The 20,881-nt window shown below is 44.0% G+C and overlaps 1 long non-coding RNA gene across 1 annotated transcript in view; it reads right to left on the reverse strand.

The window, feature by feature from the left end:
• Positions 1-1,703: 1,703 nt before the first annotated feature.
• The window catches only part of LOC116529744, an 84,107-nt gene continuing 64,929 nt past the window's right edge, over positions 1,704-20,881 (reverse strand). Inside the window, exon 3 of the long non-coding RNA XR_004259650.1 lies at positions 1,704-1,873. This is a non-coding gene — a long non-coding RNA (uncharacterized LOC116529744). The remainder of the gene's footprint in view (positions 1,874-20,881) is intronic.

Below are 20,881 nucleotides of genomic sequence, written 5' to 3' on the forward strand. Positions count from 1 at the left end.
TTTCAGTTCCCTGTGGTCAATTACAGTCTGAAAATGGGTAAGCAGAGTACAATAGGATATTTGAGAAAGAGGGGGATCACATTTGCATAACTCTTATTGCAGTATGTTATTTGTTCCGCTTTCTTATTGTTGTTCTTAATCTCTTACCGTGCTTAACTTACAAACTTTATCATAGGTATGTATACACAGGAAAAAAAGAGTCTACATATGGTTTGGTACTATCTGTAGCGTCAGGCATCCACACGGGGTCTTGGAACTTACCGCCATGGATAAGGAGAGACTACACGGTACACAGCAAGTAACAAATGTGTAGTGTAGAACTCTAGCCCTACAGAATGTCTCTAGAATGCGGTAATGCAGAAAAAGAAGTTCTGTATTTAAATAAATTTACAAGTTAATTACTGGTGGTATGTGCCTGTATTCCCAGCTAGTACAGAGGCTTAGACAGGAATACTGCTTGAGCCCAGGAGTTCAAGGTTACCATGAGCTATGATAGCACCACTGCACTCTAGCCTGGGTGACACAGCAAAACCCAGTCTCAAAATAGATAAATAAATAAAAATGCATGAGTTGGTTGGGTACAGTAATCCCAGCACTTTGGGAAGCTAAGATGTGCAGATCACTTGAGGCCAGGAATTTGAGACCAGCTTGTCCATCATGGTGACAACTCATCTCTTCTAAAAAATGTAAAAATTAGCCAGGGGTGGTGGCAGACACCTGTAATCCCAGCTACTCAGGAGGCTGAGGCAGGAGAATATCTTTTTTTTTTTTTTTTTTTTGAGACGGAGTTTCACTCATGTTACCCAGGCTAGAGTGCAATGGCGCGATCTCGGCTCACCGCAACCTCCGCCTCCTGGGTTCAGGCAATTCTCCTGCCTCAGCCTCCTGAGTAGCTGGGATTACAGGCACGCACCACCATGCCCAGCTAATTTTTTGTATTTTTAGTAGAGACGGGGTTTCACCATGTTGACCAGGATGGTCTCGATCTCTTGACCTCGTGATCCACCCGCCTCGGCCTCCCAAAGTGCTGGGATTACAGGCTTGAGCCACCGTGCCCGGCCAGGAGAATATCTTGAACCCAGGCAGTGAGCTGAGATCGTGCCACTGCATTCCAGCCTGGGCAACAGAGCAAGACTCCATCCTCAAAAAAAAAAAAAAAAAAAGTATAAGTTAAATGGATTTCTTTACTACAGTACTTCTCAGAGCCTTTGATAAACTGTTTTGCATTATAAATTCCTGGGGCTGGGTGGGGTTAGACATAGGATACAGTGTTTTCAAACTCATCTTACCATGGATCTAGTGTTCTGGGAAATGCAGCATCATTTCCCAGAGGCATGAGTTTTCACATTCTTTCCCAGAGATTAGCAATCATCTTATCCCTTGACTCAGTTCTGCCCTCCTCTTTGGTGTTCTTTCTGGATATCCTTTTAATTATTATTTATTTATTATTTAATTTTAATTTTTTGAGACAGGGTCTGGCTCTGTTGTCCAGGCTGAATGCAATGGCACAATCTCAGCTCACTGCAACTGCTGCCTCCTGGGTTCAAGCCATCCTCCCACCTCAGCATCTAGAGTAGCTGGGACTACAGGCATCCGCCATCCCCCCTGGCTAATTTTTGTATTTTTTATAGAAGATGGGGTTTTGTCATATTGCCCAGGCTGGTCTCAAACTCCTGGGTGAATTAGGCCTCCCAAAGTGCTGGGATTACAGGCATGAGCCACCGTACCTGGCCCAGATCTCCATTTTAAATTCTCACCTTCAATTCTCATACTCCCTCCTGTTTCTCCAAGTTTCTGTATTTGGCTCCTTCTCTGATGTGGTTCTTTTTCTCAGTCTCTTTGTGTGTGACCTTTATTTTCATGGTGAAGAGTTCTGGTGAGACAATGAATGAACAAAGAATGATCAGCTTGAATGCTCTCAGAAGGGCAAGATCAGCCCTGACTTGTAACAATTACCTCTGAATACTCTCACATCCCAAGGTGGGCTTGTGGGAGGGAGCAGTACATACAGATGCTTTCAACAGATTGCCCAGAAGTGCCAAGAAAGCCACTGTCCCCCTTGTTGAGTCCCACTCATCTTCCCAGACCCAAGCCCAGTGGCAGAACGTGTCCACAAAGTACCCAAACATCAGAAGCCCCTCTCCTGACTTCCAGCACCGCACAAGGAAGCCAGCGCCTGTTTAGCATTTAGCCTCTTCTCCCCTGAGAAGCTGAGAAGCTGGCCAGCTGGCCCTCTTTCTGGGATGAGATTGTGTTTTAACTAGGATCTGCCTCCCTGATTAAGATTTGCCGCAGTTGTTACCAAGTATGGTGTTGTCTTTTATTGTCCTGAAAAGTGTTCTGTGTCTTCCACATTACCCTTGTGTCCTCAAAATTTTTGCAGAAATTTTTAGTATATTTTGCACTCTGGGTACAATTTATCTTCATTTGTAGTTTCCACACTCAAAATTCCTTTATTTATTTTTTTTGAGACTAAGTCTCGCTCTGTCGCCCAGACTGGAGTGCAATGGCATGATCTCAGCTCACTGCAACCTCCACCTCCTAAGTTCCAAACGATTCTCCTGCCTCAGCGTCCCGTGTAGCTGGGATTACAGGTGTGTACCACCATGCCTGGCTAATATTTTTATAGTTTTAGTAGAGATGGGGTTTCACTATGTTGGCCAGGCTGGTCTTGAACTCCTGAACTCTCATGATCTGCTCACCTCGGCCTCCCAAAGTGCTGGGATTACAGGCATGAGGCACCGTGCCTGGCCTCTCAAAATTCCTTTATTTTCAAGGGTCTTCACAGGCTGCACGACAGCCTTGCAGGCATCATTGTGGTGCTTCCGTGCAAACAACACAGAGTCGAAACCAACATTAGTACTGAACCAATCAAATGAATGCCATAGGCTTTTTCTGTTGCTTGCCCTTTTTTAAAAACCCCAACATTTCACATTCATCCTACTACTGAGATGCATTTTATGTAAGTCTCTATGTTAGGGAGTTTCAGGAAGACTAACACAGGCCTGTGGCTTCATGATAGAGACTACATAGCCAAAGAAGCAGTTTCAAAGGCCAGGTGTGGGTTATTAACAGGTGGCGAGCTGAACAAACTTATAAATAGTCATCAGCATTCACTTCGAATTTCGGTACTCTCTACAAGGATAGATCAGAAAATAGCTTCTGAAAGGTCGACAGAAAGTGTGCTTTTAGTATCTTCCACTTCAATGGCTTTCCTGGACACATACATGCTCTTTTCACTATTTTATATTGAACCGAAACTTTATTGTCATACAGTGCGATTAGCTAAGCAGCTGATTGGTTGTTTTTCGTTTTTTAACATTTTCATGTATCTTGGGATTTGTCAGTCCTGAATGTACGCTCTAATTAACACATCAACAGAGAGCTATGGCCAGCCAACAGAATATCTCATGTCCTTCCTCACTCGGCCTTACTTTGGGAGCTCACTAAATGGTGAATTCGCTACCTACCCAGAAGCCACCCTTATAGGTATAATTGAAGGAAACTGTAGTAGAGGTGAGGCCTGATCTGATAACACCTAGGTCTCTTGCAGGGAAGAAGAAGCTAGAGAATATTACCCTTGCCATAAACCTGAGAATCATGTAACAAGGTAAGTACTACCTGGCTGGCCATTAGTTTAAATAAGTTACTTGCTTGGGCTCAGGTATCACACCAAGGTGTTAAATTTAATCTCTAAAGACTTATGTGGTTTGGACTCAGAATGTTCTCATTGAACACACTTCTTCCCTTGTCATGTTGCATCCAAGCCCTCTAACTGACCCAGATTTAAGGACTTGGCCGGCCTGGACCACCAGGTAAGCTATAGAAGAGACAGCATTTAAGCTGAGAATGGCTTCCAGCTCTACATTTAAGTTTAGGGTGTCTCCAGTTCAGATCTGTCGGCTGACTGTTGCCTGTCCAAATTTTCTGGTTTCCTGTCTCACCTGCTTCTGAGTAAAACCTAAAAACCCTGGACAGTAGAGCTTCAAACTTTCAACATGAGGATTCAGGGGTTACATCTATTTAAGACAATGCCTTGGTTCCTTTTTTCTATCATAACAGGTAAGGATAGCCCTGTGCCTTCCTGAAATCCCTAGCACACAGTAAGTGTACCATTGAGATACTTTCAGCAGAAAACCCAACTCACAACAGCTTAAATAGGCCATTTATTGTATTGTATTTTTTAAGAGATGGAGTCTCACTCTGTCACCCAGGCTGGAGTGCAGTGACAATAGCTCACTCCAGCCTCAAACTCAGGTTCAGTCTCCTGAGTAGCTGGAATTAAAGTACATGGCACTATACCCAGCTAATTTTATTATTATTAGAGACAGGATCTCAGTCTGTCACCCAGGCTGGAGGGAAGTGGCATGATCATAGCTCACTGCAGCCTTGAACTCCTGGCCTCAAGCAATCCCTGCCAACTAAGAAGGCCATTTATTATGTTATATCAGAATTCCAGAGGTAGGGTGCCTCCAAAATGGGTCACATCAGCAAGTTGACATCAGCTACCTACATTCTGTCATATCTTCCTGCTCTGACACCTCAGGGTAGTACCTCTCATAGTTTCAAGACGGCTGCCTAGCTCTAGGAGTCATACTTAGTGAAAGGACCGAAGCCATTAATCCCACCTCATTTTCAGAAATATTAACTATTTCCTAGAAGCCATTATGCCACACCGATTAGAACCAAGTCACATGATCAATCCTAATCTAGTCACCATCAAGGGGAATGGGACTACCATGGTTGAATTCGACCCACATTTCACAATCCTTCATAATCCTAGCAGCATATATACCTATACGAAGAGAGAGAGACAGTCTCACTCTCATCTAGGCTGGAGTGCAGCGGCATGATCGTAGCTCACTGCAGCCTCAACCCCTGAGCTCAAGTGATTATCACACCTCAGTCTCCTGAGTAGCTGGGACTATAGGCATATGCCACCATGCCTGGCTAATTTTCAAAACAAATTTCTGTAGAGATGGAGTCTCCTTAAGTTGCTCAGGCTGGTCTCGAACTCCTGAGCTCAAGCAATCCACCCGCTTCAGCCTCCCAAAGTGCTGGGATTACAGGCGCGAGCCACTGTGCCTGGACTAGGGCAGCATATTTGAATATCAGACTCAGTTGGGAATTTCTAAAAACACCGATGCCCAGGACTACCTCTGGACATTCTAATTTCATTGGTCTGGGAAGGAGGCCTAAACCTGGTTTTTTGTTTGTTTGTTTCTGTTTTTTTGGTTTTTTTTTTTCCCCCAAGATGGAGTCTACTCTGTTGCCCAGTCTGAAGTACAGTGGTGTGATCTCAGCTCACTGCAACCTCTGCCTCCTGGGTTCAAGTGATTCTCCTGCCTCCGCCTCCCAAGTAGGTGGGGTTACAGGTGACTGTCATCATGCCTGGGTAATTTTTTTTTTTTTTTTGGTAGATGTGGTTTCACCATGTTGGCCAGGCTGCTCTCAAACCCCTAACCTCAAGTGATCCACCTGCCTTGACCTCCCAAAGAGCTGGGATTACAGGCAAGAGCCACTGCACCCAGCCCAAACCTGGGTATTTTTTAAAGCTTCCCTTGGTGACTCTAATGTGCAGCCAGGATTGAGAACCACCAACTTAGACTAATCAGGAATCACCCCTGAGTCATGTAGGAGAGAGATAAAATTAAACCCCAGCCAGGAAGATGAGTGGAAATGTCTATTGGATATGCAACCCACAGCTGATCAAAAAATATTTCTTCAATTTCTCCAAAGAAGATGTACAAATGCCATACAAGCACATGAAAAGATGCTCAAAATCACCAATCATTAGATAAATGCAAATCAAAACCACACTGAAGCGCCGCCTCACACTCATTAGGATGGCTACTATCAAAACAGAAAATATCAAGTGTTGGCAAGAATGTGGAGTAATTGGAGCACGTAAGGATGCCACTGCTATGGAAAACAGCATAATGGTTCCTCAAAAAAAATTTTTTTTAATTCCCATATGATTCAGCTATTCCACTTCTAGGTATACGCTTTAAATAATTAAAGCAGGATCTCAAAGAAATACCTGTTCATCCATGTTCATAGCAGCCTTATTCACAATAGTTCAGAAAGCAACTTAAGTGTCCTTTGATGAAGGAATGGATAAGTAAAATGTGTGGTATGTACATAAAATGGGGTATTATTTAGCTTCAAGGGGAAGGAAATTCTGACATATCCTATACCAAGGATGAATATTGAAAACATGCAAAGTGAAACAAGCCAGTCACAAAAAGACAAATAAATACTGTATGATTCCACTTACAAGAGACACCTAAAGCCATCAAATTCATAAAGAAAGTAGAATGGTGGTCCCGAAGCCGTGGGAAGAGAGGACTGGGAAGTTATTGTTTAATAGGTATGGAGTTTCAGTGTTACAAGATCAAAGAGTTCTGTGGCTGGATTGTGATCATGATGATAGCGCAGCAAAGTGAATGCACTTCATGCCACTGAAATATACACTAAAAAATTATTGAGATGGGCAGGGCACAGTGGCTCACATGTGTAATTCCAACACTTTGGAAGGCCGAGGTGGGTGGATCATGAGGTCAGGAGTTCAAGACCAGCCTGGCCAAGATAGCAAAACCCCATTTCTACCAAAAGGACAAAAAATTTAGCTGGATGTGGTGGTGGGCACCTGTAATCCCAGCTACTTGGGAGGCTGAGGCAAGAGAATCACTTGAACCCTTGGGGGCAGAAGTTGCAGTGAGCCGAGATCACGCCACTGCACTCCAGCCTGGGTGACAGAGTGAGACTCCATCTCAAAAAAATAAATAAATAAAAAGATTTAGGGGATACATTTTGCTATGTGGATTTTACCACAATTTTAAAGGTAATGTTTGTTGAATAGATACAGAGCTAAGAATTTGCTCCACTTGCCTTCTATACCAGTGGCTAGCTGGCATCAGGGCAAAAACTGGCTGGCATCAGGGGCAAAAATGGGGAAGCTGTGCAGGACAGGAGCGCCCCGAAAACAGCAGATTATATTTCTTTAAAGAGCAATAATTATGAATTTCAATGATAATTAAGAGGGACGAGGGTGGAAAATAAGAATTGGGAGGGAAAGCCAGGTGTGGTGGCTCATGCCTGTAATTCCAGCACTTTGGGAGGCTGAGGCAGGTGGATCACCCGAGGTGTTCCAGACCAGCCTGGCCAACATGCTGAAACCCTGTCTCTACTAAAAATACCAAAATTAGCCATATGTGGTGGTGCGTGCCTGTAATCTCAGCTACTCAGGAGGCTGAGACAGAATTGCTTGAACTCAGGAGGTGGAGGTTACAGCGAGCCAAGATTGCACCACTGCACTCCAGCCTGGGCAGCAGACTTCATTTCAAAAAAAAAAAAATTGGGAGGGGAATTCCAGAAATAGCCCACACCTAGTTGGTTACCACATTTTCAAGAGTCCTTGCCAGATGTTCTTTGGCAAAATGCCCTCTGAGAGCTAGGGAAAGTGAGACAGCCGGAGGCCCCATCCACTGCAGGCCTCAGTGGGACTTTTGCAAAGAGTCAGGTTGACCAGATGTCTACTCACCTGTCAGTTTCCTGTTCTGATGAAAGCCACTGAGACTGCACAATGTAAAACCATTAATAATAGCAACATCTCTTATATTCGGCCTAGGGAAATGTATTCAGACTGATGCTAAATTTGAATGGCTCTGACATAGAGGAAATCTACAGTTCTTACAATAAGAAAATAAAGCCGTGCTTCCAAGTGCTGACTTGCCATAAGCTGGAAGCTTTCCAGCCCCATCAGTCCCCTGTTCTGCAGCCCCACTTGCTATAGGCCATCTCCTCCATTTCTCCATTTCTCCCTGTTCTTCACTTACCAGGTGGTATGCTGCTCTGAAGGCCAGTGAAAAATGCCAACATTTCCCATCCTCCACCACCACCTCCACCATCATCTCTACTTCCTCAGTTTACTGAGTTTTTTTTCTCACCACTTCCCAGACAAACTATACAATTAAATCTTCTAACTTAAAAAGGGCTTTTCTTTGGGCTATCGCTAATGAAAGGAAAATAGTCTTCATGTCAACCTGAAGAAAGACTTTGAAGTTTTAAAATCACATTTCCAGGAATGTGGACAGCAGCTCACCTGACTCAGAATTACCTGGAACAGGGCTGAGTGCGGTGGCTCTCACCCGTAATCCCAGTACTTTGGGAGTCTGAAGCAGGCAGGTCATGTGAGATCATGAGTTTGAAACCAGCCTGGCCAACATGGTGAAACCCTGCCACTACTAAAAATACAAAATGTAGCCAAATGTGGTGGCACTTGCCTGTAGTCCCAGCTACTCAGGAGGCTGAGGCAGGAGAATTTCTTGAGCCTGGAAGGTGAGGTTGCAGTGAGTTGAGATCACACCATTGCACTCCAGCCTAGGCAACACAGTGAGACTCCATGTCAAAAAAAAAGAATTACCCGGGACAGTTAAAAACGAAACTTTCCAGGATGTACCCAGACCCACTGCACCAGAATCTCTGGGAACAGGGCCAGGAAGCTGCCCTTTAACAAGGATCCTAGGTGATTCTTAAGTTGATGAGCCTTGAGAATGAGTCTTCAGAGGAAGGTCACCAGAGATGAACTGCAAGTGAATGCCTTGAGCTAGACCAGTATGGAGGCAAAGGGGGAAATATTTATTGACAATCTCCACTAGGTTCCTGTATATAAACTGTGTCATTAAAACTTGACAACAATACTACAAAATGAGGTATATTCTAATCTCTGCTTCAAAGCTGATCAACAGGAGATTGAACAAGGTTGAGTGATTTGTCTAAAAACCTGGAAAATAAAAAGTGAGCTCTGAATCCATTTCTTCTGTTTTTGCTTTAGTTTTTTCTTGCTCTGCTGCTCAGGCTGGAGTGCAGTGGTGCAATCATAGTTCACTGCAGCCTCGACTTCCCAGGCTCAAGTGATCCTCCCACTTCACCCTTACTACAGACACCTGCTACTATGCCCAGATTTTTTTTTTTTTTTTTAAAGACAGTGCCTCCCTATGTTGCCCAGGCTGGTCTCAAACTCCTGGGCTCAAGGAATCTCCTGCCTTGACCTTCCAATGTGCTGGGATTAACAGGCATGAGCCACCTCATCCTGCCCTGAATCTTTGTCACTAAAATCCCATCGCCATGTCATCTCCTGGAATCTGTGCACTTTTGCTTTTGTCAGTAAAGCCTGGAGGATGTTGAGCTGATGAAGGCGAAGTGGCTGTCTCACACAGCATTTATCTTCAGGCCTTGTATTCATTTACGCCCATTGCACCACGTGATCTATAATGAAAACCATGTGTTCATAAGAGGCCCAGAGACCCTCAGGGCACCTACTTCTTGCCTCATTTAAACTTGAAACAAATAACAACACCTCCTTGATGGGGTGTGACAACTGGCAAAAGAGTAACTGATATTCAGTGTTCCCTTTCAGATCAGCTTGGGCTCTGACCAGCTGTTATTTTCATCCACCAGGAAGAGTTCTACTTTCTGAGCTCTCTGTGCAGCCAATTCTTCTTCCTTTACATTCTTCACCTAGCAGAGGCTCAGGTGGTCAGGGTTCTTGGAAAAGGAAATCCTATATTCTACCAGGCAGTGAACCAGTCAGTCATCCTGCAAGGGTTTAATAAGCTGCAACTATGTTTAAGGGTGCAAGATGGATAAGGCATCGCAAGCTTACAAGCCAGTGAGGGAAGCAGATCACTAGACCCCATTTCACAGTGATATATACATGCTCAACTCTTCTGGGGAGAACTATGGGGTAATATGTAATCATAGTAATACAATCCAGGACTGGGTAGTGGGAGAGGGCAGGGAAGGCTTCCTTGAGGAAATTCTTAGAGGCTTAAAAGGGTGAGTAGGAGTGAACAGATGAAGAAGTTGGCAGAGGAGACAGTGTGAGCAACAGCAAGGAGGCAGAAAAATCACATAATGTTCAGACCAAAAGAAAAATGCTACATCTACCACAGAAAGCCCATTGACCATTTCCATTTGGCCAAATCAGCAGGCTGTTTTTCAGCAGTTTTCTCTAAAGAAAGTATTTCCCCAAGTCTTTTGGCTGTCCCTGTTCATACTTTTTCTGACCAGAGTATGAACTCTAAAATTATTTAGAAGCTTAAGGAAGGCCCAGTAGAAATTAGACTGGAGTCCTAAGAAATCAGGCTGTGAGAAGATGATTGTAACAAGGCTTTTAAGTAACACCTCAGACATTGAAATGATCTCTTGTACAAGCAAGTAAAACCACCTAGTGCTGAGAAAGGAGAAAGGAAGAAATCAGTCCAGCAGGCAGTTAGGGTGGGTTGTCAGTTGAATTCTTTCAAACAAAAGAACAGCCTGAAAAATCAAGCTGCAGGCACAGATAAGGGCTCTTGCACAGGGGGCTTGCCTAAGCTAGGCCCACAGTCTCACAGAAAAGAAAGGCTACACAGGTGATTTGCCCAGATATGCACGCAATAGAAATTTCCATCCCCTGACATATACGCAGTAAGGGGAGCAAAGCAATATGGAGTAACTCAAGCTAAGGGCCCACATGCACATTAGGAAGATCTGGTGGAGCTACCAGAAATTCATGCCTTATGCAAATGAGACACCCAGCCCTTACCCCTCAGTTTCTTATAAAAGCTTTTGCATTCAATTGTAAAAACAACAACCCTCTTTCAGGCCCCCTCTCCATGGCAGAGAGCTTTCTACTTTTGCTCATTAAACTCATGCTCCAACCTCACTCTTGGTGTCTGCACTCCTTAATTTTCTTGGTTGTGGGACAAAGAACTTTGGGTATACATCGGACAATGAGAGTCTGCTACATTGCGGTACACTGGTAAGACTGGAAGAATGCATAAGAGCATAGGTGGCTAGATTTAGACATCCACTCAATGTGTGCCTTCTGGTGAATTACTTAAGTTTCCTAAGCCTCATTTTCCTCATCTGTAGTGTGGGAGCATTAATACCTATTTTTAATTACTGAGAGAATGCTTGTGGCAGATAACTGGCATATATTAATCACTCAATAAATAGTAATTATTATTTTCATAACTACCCATACTCATTGTCATTAAATGTACATTACATAACAAAGGTTCAGTGCGAATTAAATGGGATTCATTTATCACAACGGTTGATTTACTACCTAGAACAAACACTGGAATCCCAGAGTCAGAAGGATGAGCAGCCATGAGGACCAAGAGGCAGGGCACCAAAATCACCTGCTACAGCCACTACTGCAGAGTACACAGAGAGATCTAAAAACTGGTATATTCCACCCCCAGGTTACAAAAGAGTTATGGTACAAGAAGCTGGGGGAAGTGAGATATCTTGGAGAAATTTTCAATGTATAGTAAATTTCCAATACCCTCTCCATAGGAGAAGGAAAAGAGGGTTTTCTTCTTCATCTGAAGTTAAGTAGAATGGACATCCAAGAGGAGCACTCAAATAACTCACAACCTTCCCTGGAGTTAGAGATCACAGGGAATGGTTTCAGTACCACACCTGAGAACACTAAAGGTAGTTGCTAATGCTGACAGAAGCAGGAGGAGGGCACTGCATGGGGAGTGAAGTGCACTTCAAACCACTGCAGAGCATTCCTAGAAACAAACTAAAGTGTTCTGTAGCAAAACAAGCTGCAGGAAATGAACAATGCTTTTTGAAGCATGACTAACATACCTTAGCATGCTAAGGCTCTGATAAGTCCTGCAGGAAAGACAACCGTTTAGTTTTATTTATTTTGTTTTGTTTTTTTTGAGATGGAGTCTTGCTCTTTCGCCAGGGCTGGAGTGCAGTGGCATGATCTCAGCTCACTGCAACCCCTGCCTCCTGGGTTCAAACAATTCTTCTGCTTCAGCATCCAGAGTAGCTGGGATTACAAGAATGTGCCACCACACCTGGCTAATTTTTGTATTTTTAGTAGAAACAGGGTTTTACCATGTTGGTCAGGCTGGTCTCGAACTCCTGACCTCATGGTCTGCCCTCCTTGGCTCCCAAAGTGCTGGGATTACAGGCATGAGCCACTGCGCCCGGCCTATTTAGGTTTACTTAACAGCACTTTTCAAACTTTTTTTTCTTTCAAAGAGACAAGGTCTCACTATGTTGCCCAGACTGGTCTTGAACTCCTCGCTCAAGTGATCCTCCCGCGTTGGCCTCCTAAAGTGCTAGGATTACAGGCATGGGCCACCACTCCCAGCCAACAGTTTTCAAACTTTTAAACCATGGAACCCTATTTTCCTTGGTAATGCCTATTCATACTCTATGGATGTCATGCTTTGTGGAAACACTTTGGAAAAAACTGATGTGGGCTTTAGACTTACAAGGCTCTCGACTACCTGGCAAGAGGCCCAGCTCACCTGAAAACTAAAATCATTCTCATCCTCAAGGACATAAGCTATTGCTCCCAGTGTTCTCTGGTGGGCCTGAACCTTGGGGTCGGTATCATTTTTAGTCAAGCGAAGTATTTCCAAAGCTCTTCACTGGGAAAACCCTTATCTTTAGTCATCCTTATCCTCTGTAGCTAGAGGCGGGTTCCTGGCAGGAGGACCTCTCCCTTCCTTCTTTCCATAAGTGCTTATAATTATTTCATTGAATGAGCTGGATGTAGCTGGGCCTATAAGCATAAACTAACTTTATTTTATCTTCCATGGGCTCTTCAAATCACTCCATGGTCTAATTCTTCCTGACCCCAGGATAGAATCATGAGCATGTCCCATGGCGTTCCCAGTCATTCTTGGAAATTAAATGAAAAGCCCCTTGTTTGGGTATTAACAAATAAAGTCTGTTTCATAATCATATAATGCCAATCCAGAAATTCATGCCTTATGCAAATGAGACACTCAGCCCTCATCAGTTTCTTATAAAAACTTTTGCATTCACTGTAAAAAGGACAACCCTCTTTCGCGTCCTCTCTCCATGGCAGAGAACTTTCTTCTTTCGCTCGTTAAACTCATGCTTCATCCTCAGTCCAGGATAAAAATCAGAACTCCAGATTTTATCCAATTAAGATTCCTTCCCTTCTCCACTTTGGACCCGGCCACACTGGCAGGCAGAATTGCGAGTATCATCTGTTTCTTTTCTCTTTTCCCAATCCTCTTGCTTCCCACTTCATAGCCGCTGTTTGTAACCCCTGCAGGGTTGGGTCCTCGGAAGAGGGGATTCAGGAAAAGGGCACAGCTTGACTCAGGTGGATGGCTGGGGTCCTGCTGCCGTACCCTGGGGGTGGCAGATGCCTTCTCTCCTGGTGAGCTTTCACAGGCTTTCCAGAGATCTGCCTACTAACTCTTTAATGGAGAAAATATGCCTTTCCTGATTGCTCTTGACCCCTGGACTTCCCATGTCCACCCATCTTCCTGGGGGGCACTGTCCCTCCAGGCAGCCGTCTTGGAAAAGTCATGTTTAAGCAAATCCCAGGCCAGCTGCCTTCAAATCCAGGTCCCAGGAAAATGCAGTGGAAATGCAACAGGCCTTTGAGGCATTCTGTCTTCACAGTGAGGCAGAAGCAGTCCCAGCCATCTCACTTGGCAAGAGTGGGACACCAGTCCCCACAAGCGGTTCTCTAGAAACTTCCTTTGAAGTTCATCCTTTTCCCACCTGTGGGGGTGGGATACCCAGCACACTGAAAATTCTCACAAAGATACCCTTCTACTACTGATTATTGAAATTCTGTCTTGAAAAAGTAGGTGTGTATCACAGGCTAATGTAGGCATGACTGGTTTTTGATTCTCTCTCTCTCTCTCTCTCTCTCTCTCTCTCTTTCTCTCTTTGTGAGATAGGATCTTGCTCTGTCACTCAGGCTAGAGTGTAGTGGCATGATCTTGGCTCACTGCAGCCTCAACCTCCTGGAGTCAGGTAATCCTCTTGCCTCAGTCTCCCATGTAGCTGGGACCACAGGTGCACACCACCACACCCAGCTAATGTTTGTTTATTTTTTGTAGAGACAGGGTCTCACCATGTTGTCCAGGCTGGTCTCGAACTCCTGGGCTCAAGGGATCCACCTACCATAATCTCTCAAAGGGTTGGGATTAGAGGTGTGAGCCACTGTGCCCAGCCAAATTTTTTCTAATAAAAAAATTTCTTCTGAGGTGAGGTCTTGCTTTGTTGCTTTGTCTGCTGGAGTGCAGTGGTAGGGACGATCTTAGGTCACTGCAGCCTTGACCCCCCGACCCTCCCCAGCACCAGGCTCAAGTCATTCTCATGCCTTAGCCTCCCAAATAGCTGGGACCACAGCATGCACCATCATGCCTGGCTAATTGTTTTATTATTTGTAATAATAATCTCTATGTTACCCAGACTTGAACTCCTGAGCTCATGTGATCCTCCCACCTCAGCCTCTCGAAGTGCTGGTATTATAGCCATGAGCCACTATACTCCATCTTTTTTGGGTTTTTTTGTTTGTTTTTTTGTTTGTTTGTTTTTCCTCTTAACATGCCCTGCATGGCTAGACCAATGTCTGCCTCCATCACCGGAGAGATACTTGGCACTACTGCATTGTTCTCAGCTTTGGGGAGCTCACTTGAAATCAAGCCAGAGAGAATCTCATTTTAATATCCTGTTATTTACAGCTTTCTTCCTCTGAAAGTTTTCATCTGAAGTTGGAAAGTTTGCAATATTGCTGTAGTTATAGGCATAACGATTTGGCAACATACCAGATGCGATCTAGACAACAGTATCCCTGACTTGACTGAAGTTCCTAAGGTTATAATCTCTAGAGATCTCACGTTTCTCAATTGAAAATGTCACATTTCTCGATTTAAAACTGGGTGCGGTGGCTCACGCCTGTAATACCAGCACTTTGGAAGGCTGAGATGGGCAGATCGCCTGAGGTCAGGAGTTCAAGACCAACCTGGGCAATATGGTGAAACCCTGTTTCTACTAAAACAAACATACAAAAAAAGCCCACATGGTGGCACATACCTATGGTCCCAGCTACTCTGGAGGCTGAGGCAGACGAATCACGAACCTGGGACGTAGAGGTTGCAGTGAGCCGAGATCATGCCATTGTACTCCAGCCTGGGTAACAAAAGTGAAACTCTGCCTCCTAAAAATTAAAAAATAAATAAAATGTCTTTAATTTTCTCCATTTTCACTTGATTGTCCTGAACTACTTGATAATAGTAAGCCTTTGTTGTTGTTAGCAATGATAATATTTCTTCTTAAACATGTATCTTTACAAATTGATGTAGGGAACATAAACAGGGCCTCTGTATGAGTTATCTATTGCTGTACAACATATTACCCCAAAACCTAGTGGCTTAAAGTAACAAATATGTATTATTTCAAAGTTTCTGTGGATTAGGAATTCAGGAGCAGCTTAGTTGAGTGCCTCTGGCTTAAAAACTCTGATGAGGTTGCAGTTAAGCTGAGAGAGGGCCATGGGGTCTCATCTGAAGTCTCAGCTGGGGCGGAAATGGGGCGGTGGTGGTGAGGATGGCTGCTTCCAGGCTCACTTGTGTGTTTATTAGCTGACCAGAATCTCCCACCAGATGGGCTTCTCCATACAGAGGCCTCACAACATGGCACCCAGCTTCCCTTAGGGTGAGAAATCTGAGAGAAGACAAGAGAGAGTGTGGCAAAGATGGAAGCCATAGGCTCTTTATAACGTAATCACACAATGACGTCCTATCACTTCTGCTGTATTTTATTCCTTAGAGGTGAGTCAATAAGCCCAACCCACACACAAGAGGAGCGAATTACACCAGGATATGAATGAGGAGGTGGAGGGCATTCAGTGGCATTGTAGAAGCTTCTTACCACAACTTCATAATGGTTAGTTAATAAGATTGGAAGGTACTGATATTATTGTCTCAGAATCTTCCAGTCTTATTTATATCTACTACTGACTTCAGAGAAAATCTCAACTAGTCCAAGATTGTATATAATCTTCCAAGTTGAAAACTCACCTAACTCTACTTTATTAAAGTATAGGCCAGGCACGGTGGCTCACGCCTATAACCCCAGCACTTTGGGAGGCGAACGCAGATGGATCACCTGAGGTCAGGAGTTCCACACCAGCCTGGCTAACATGGTAAAACCCATCTCTACTAAAAATACAAAAATTAGCTGGGTATGGTGGCAGGCACCTATAATCCCAGCTACTCGGGAGGCTGAGGCAGGAGGATCACTTGAAACTGGGAGGCAGAGGTTGCAGTGAGCCTAGATTGCACCACTGCACTCCAGCCTGGGTCTCTGCCTCCCAGTGAGCTGAGATAATGCCATTGCACTATATCTAAAGCCAAGAGGTTAGAGCAAGACCCTGTCTCCAAAAAAAAAAAAAAAAGAATAAAATATGGCAACTGTATTCCTGTATTCTACCTAAACCCAGGCAAGCTGAGCAAATGGTAATTACGATTATGAGCTCCTTGAAAAGCTTTAGTAATATAGAACACACAATTTGTCAAACTTCAATGAAAATATCTTTATGACAATGACCTATTGCCATCTGTCAAAAAAAAAAAAAAATCAGCAAGACCAGGCAAAATGACTCACACCTGTAATCCCAGTACTTTTGGAGGCCGAGGTGGGCAGATCATCTGAAGTCAGGAGCTCGAGACTAGCCTGGTCAACATGGCAAAATCCCATCTCTTCTAAAATTACAAAAATTGGCAGGGCGTAGTGATATATGCCTATAATCTAAGCTACTCAGGAGGCTTAGGCAGGAGAATTTCTTGCACCCAGGAGGCAGAGGTTGCAGTGAGCTGAGATCATGCCACCACACTCCAGCCTAGGTGACAGAGCAAGACTCCATCTCAAAAAAAAAAAAAAAAAAAAAAAAATCAGGAAAATACTTACCTGTAAGATGAACTGAGAATTTTGGTAGCTTTAATATCTTATTATTCCATATTTTATCATAAACCAAAACTAGAGTGCAGTGGCACAATCTTGGTTCACTGCAACATCCGCCTCTCAGGCTTAAGCAATCCTCCCACTTCAGCCTCTCAAGTAGCTGGGGTCACAGGTGCACATCATCACATCTGGCTAATTTTTTTTGGTATTTTGGGGGGATATGGGGTTTTGCCATGTTAACCAGGCTGGTCTTGAACTCCTGCACTCAAGAGATTGACCTGCCTCAGCATCCCAAACTGCTGAGATTATAGGTGTGAGCCACGGCACCCGGCCTTATTTCTACTTTAGAAGTTTCCCAAAAATCATACGAACTGTAAAGAACAAAATCAAAGCATAAACCCAACTCTTGTGCATTTCCCACTGTCGCCTGAGCTCCATTCATTCTAAGCACAGTGATTATTCTTCAAGTGTGTTCATTATAGAGCCACCCACCAGCTAGAGACACAGCCTTCGTAGGGACGAAGAAGGCTATATCTGTTACCATTTAAACCATCCCCTATAACAAACTCAGTTTACCGAATAAAACAAATGCTTGTCAAAAGCAAGCCTCTACAAACCTGTTTAAACAAGCTTTTGTTTCTTTCTTTTTAAATAAACAAGGAGAGGCAAGTTTCCCCTAATATTAAAAAACACCACTTGGCTTTTTTCCTGAAACCAGACTGCTTCTGTGTAAACACCCTCTTTCCTTCTTTGAAACCAGAAGCCTCCCACATAGATATTACTTCAGGGCATAGTGATATATGCCTATAATCTAAGCTACTCAGGAGGCTTAGGCAGGAGAATTTCTTGCCTGACAAAAATGCTCCTAGGCCTCTAAGAGAGTAACACATGCCTGGAGAAAGAAAAGGAAAAGGCCAGGCATGGTGGCCCATGCCTGTACTCACAGCACGTTGGGAGACTGAGGCAGGCGGATCACTTGAGGTCAGGAGTCTGAGACTAGTCTGGCCAACATGTCAAAACCCCATCTCTACTAAAAATACAAAAAACTTAATTGGGCATGGTGGTGCATGCCTATAGTCCCAGCTACTCGGGAGGCTGAGGCACGAGAATCACTTGAGCTCAGGAGGTGGAGGCTGCCGTGAACCAAGATCATGCCACTGCACTCTAGCCTGGGCGACAGGGCAAGACCCTGTCTCCAAAAAAAAAAAAAAGGAAAAATTAAAAGGCAAATAAATACCCATTATCCATGGAATAAGTATTATTTTAAGATGGAAAGGAACCCAAAGAGTTTCACTGTGACTTGAAAAGCAATGAGGTTTAAAAATTGAAAAGACTGGCTGGGTGCCGTGGCTCATGCCTGTAATCCCAGCACTTTGGGAGACCAAGGTGGGTGGATCACCTGAGGTCAGGAGTTCAAGACCAGCCTGGCCAACATGTCAAAACCCCATCTCTACTAAAAATACAAAAATTAACCAGGCCTGGTGGTGGTGGCCTGTAATCCCAGCTACTGGGGAGGCTGAGGCAGGAGAATTGCTTGAACCGAGGAAGGAGAGGTTGTAGTGAGCAGAGATTGAGCCAATGCATTCCAGCCTGGGAGACAGAGCAAGACTCCATCTCAAAAAAAAAAAAGAAAAAGAAAAAGAAAAGACTAAAGATTAAGAACTTAACAGCATGATTCAAAAATATTCAAGGAATTTTGAATGATTCAAAAATATTCATTCCGTTGGCATTTTTTGAAATATATGATTTATAAGACACTGCGTTAAGAGCCAAAGGAAATACAAGCACGAGAAAATCCATTTCTATCACCAAGTAAATTATTTCACTGTGGGAAATACTGCAAGGTAGGTATTGTCATATGTCCCATCTTACAAGTGCCAAAACTGAGGCTCAGAGAGATCCAGTTACTTGCTCAAGACTGGAAAAAGTGATATTCACCCAAATTCTGACTTTAAGCAAGTTACTGAACCTCTTTGAGCCTCAGGATTAGACTAATGAGTAAAAAGGGAAGGGACATTCCAGAAATGGGGACCAGTTTGAGCAAAAAACAGATGGCAAAGTCAGTGCCGTGTAAATAAAATCTGTTGGCTGGCCGGGCGCAGTATATCCCAGCACTTTGGGAGGCTGAGGCAGATGGATCACTTGAGGTCAAGAGTTCAAGACCAGCCTGAACAACATGGAGAAATCCCATCTCTACTAAAAATACAAAATTAGCTGGACGTGGTGGCGCATGCCTGTAGTCCCAGCTACTTGGGAGGGAGGCTGAGGCAGGAGAATCGCTTGAACCCTGGAGGCAGAGGTTGCAGTGAGCCAAGATGGCGTCATTGCACTCCAGCCTGGGCAACAAGAGTGAAATAATGTCTCAAAAAAAAAAAAAATGTGGGCTATGAGGCAACATAATAGAAAATAATTTTGAGAGGGTATTTTGTTTATTGGGCTCATATCTTGGAAGATTTTGATTACCAGGCTAATGAGCTGATTTGAAATATGAATATAGAAAGCCATTGAATACTTTTGGCAAGGAGGTGACATGCAGTGATTACGGCATTCTGAAATTTATCACGATTCCAGTGTCTTTAGATTCTGTGGATAGGAGCCAGCGTTAAAATGTTTGCCATTCCATGGCTCATCTTGTCTGTGACGATTCTGCTCTATCCTGGGCTGAAGAAGTGGCGCAACATGATGAAGGAGGAGGTATTCTGGACCATGCAAAGGACAGCGGATTGGTAAGGTCAACATTTAATGAGTCCGAAAGTGAGTAAGAGACAAATTTGGAATGGTAGGTTCTGGAGATGACGGTAGAGCTGGAATGAACGTTAAGATCAAAAGTGTCGACTCCCAGGGGCAATGGCCACCCATGGAAGAGTCTAAGTAAGGTAATGACAAGATAGTCAAGTTGTACGTAGAGAAATCAGATGTGGCCCTTTTAAACTAATTTTTGTTTGTGTCTGCCTACAAGCCACCTCATCATTCACCATTTGTCATTCAAAAAGCAAAGATCATCCTACCCCACGTAAGTGCCCTTTATATTACAGATGCTGATTTTTTGTTTACATCTTATTAGAATCTGTATTGGTTTTCTATTGCCCATAATAGGTTACCATAAAATTACCAGCTGAAAGTAACATTTGTTCATTATTTCATTGTTCTCGACTCCCTGTAATCCAAAGTCCAAGCACAACATGCTTGAGTTCTCTGCTCAGATGTCAGCTGAGCTGAATTCTGGTCTGGAGACTTGACTAAGGAAGAATCCACTTCCAAAATCATGCAGGTTGCTGGCAGAATTCAGTTCCTTGTGGTGGAAGTTCCTGTCTTAGCCAGGCGGGGTGGTGGGCCCCTGTAATTCCAGCTACTCAGGAGGCTGAGGCAGGAGAATCGCTTGAACGATTGGCTGCTGACAGGGGTTGCTGTCAGCTCTTAGTGGCTGCTAGCAGGTCTTGAGCCTGTGGAGATAGCCATCTTCAGAGCCAGCAGTGGAGAAACTCCCTGGCATCACATTCCTCTCCTGCTTCAAATATCTTCCTTAGGACAAGCCTCATCTCTTATAAGGCTCACCTGATTAGGCCAGGCTCACCCAGGAGTCTCCTTTCTTAGAGCCCGCTGTGCGGTAGAATATCACCTCATCGCAGAAGTGATCATTGCTTCATATTCAAATCTTGGGGATTATGTGGGGTGTGTACACCAGGAGATGGGAATCTTAAGGGTCACCTTAGAATTCTGCCTCCCACAGATGCTAAGTTTCTTGTGGCTGGAATTATATACAGGATGCTTTAGCATCCAGGACAGTGCTTTGGCCATAAGACAATTCAACAAATACTATTGGGATAAAGAAGTATATCACTATAGTTCTATTTAAAACAGATGCTCCCTCTGCCTCTCCGTTTCCCCTGACCTTCTCTATCTTCTTAGCATGTATCACAACCTGACATTATATCTATCACTCTGTGTGTGTGTGTGTGTGTGTGTGTGTGTGTTTATATTTATTGTTTACTGCCTGCCCTCCCACCACTGTAATGAAAACATCCTTAGACCAGGCACGGTGGTTCACTCCTGTAATCCCAGCACTTTGGGAGGCAGAGTTTAGCGGATCACCTGAAGTCAGGAGTTTGAGACCAGCCTGGCCAACACG

This window comes from Sapajus apella, unplaced genomic scaffold (assembly GCF_009761245.1).
Source record: "Sapajus apella isolate SASKATOON/1434 unplaced genomic scaffold, GSC_monkey_1.0 scaffold63, whole genome shotgun sequence".
Taxonomy (NCBI): domain Eukaryota; kingdom Metazoa; phylum Chordata; class Mammalia; order Primates; family Cebidae; genus Sapajus; species Sapajus apella.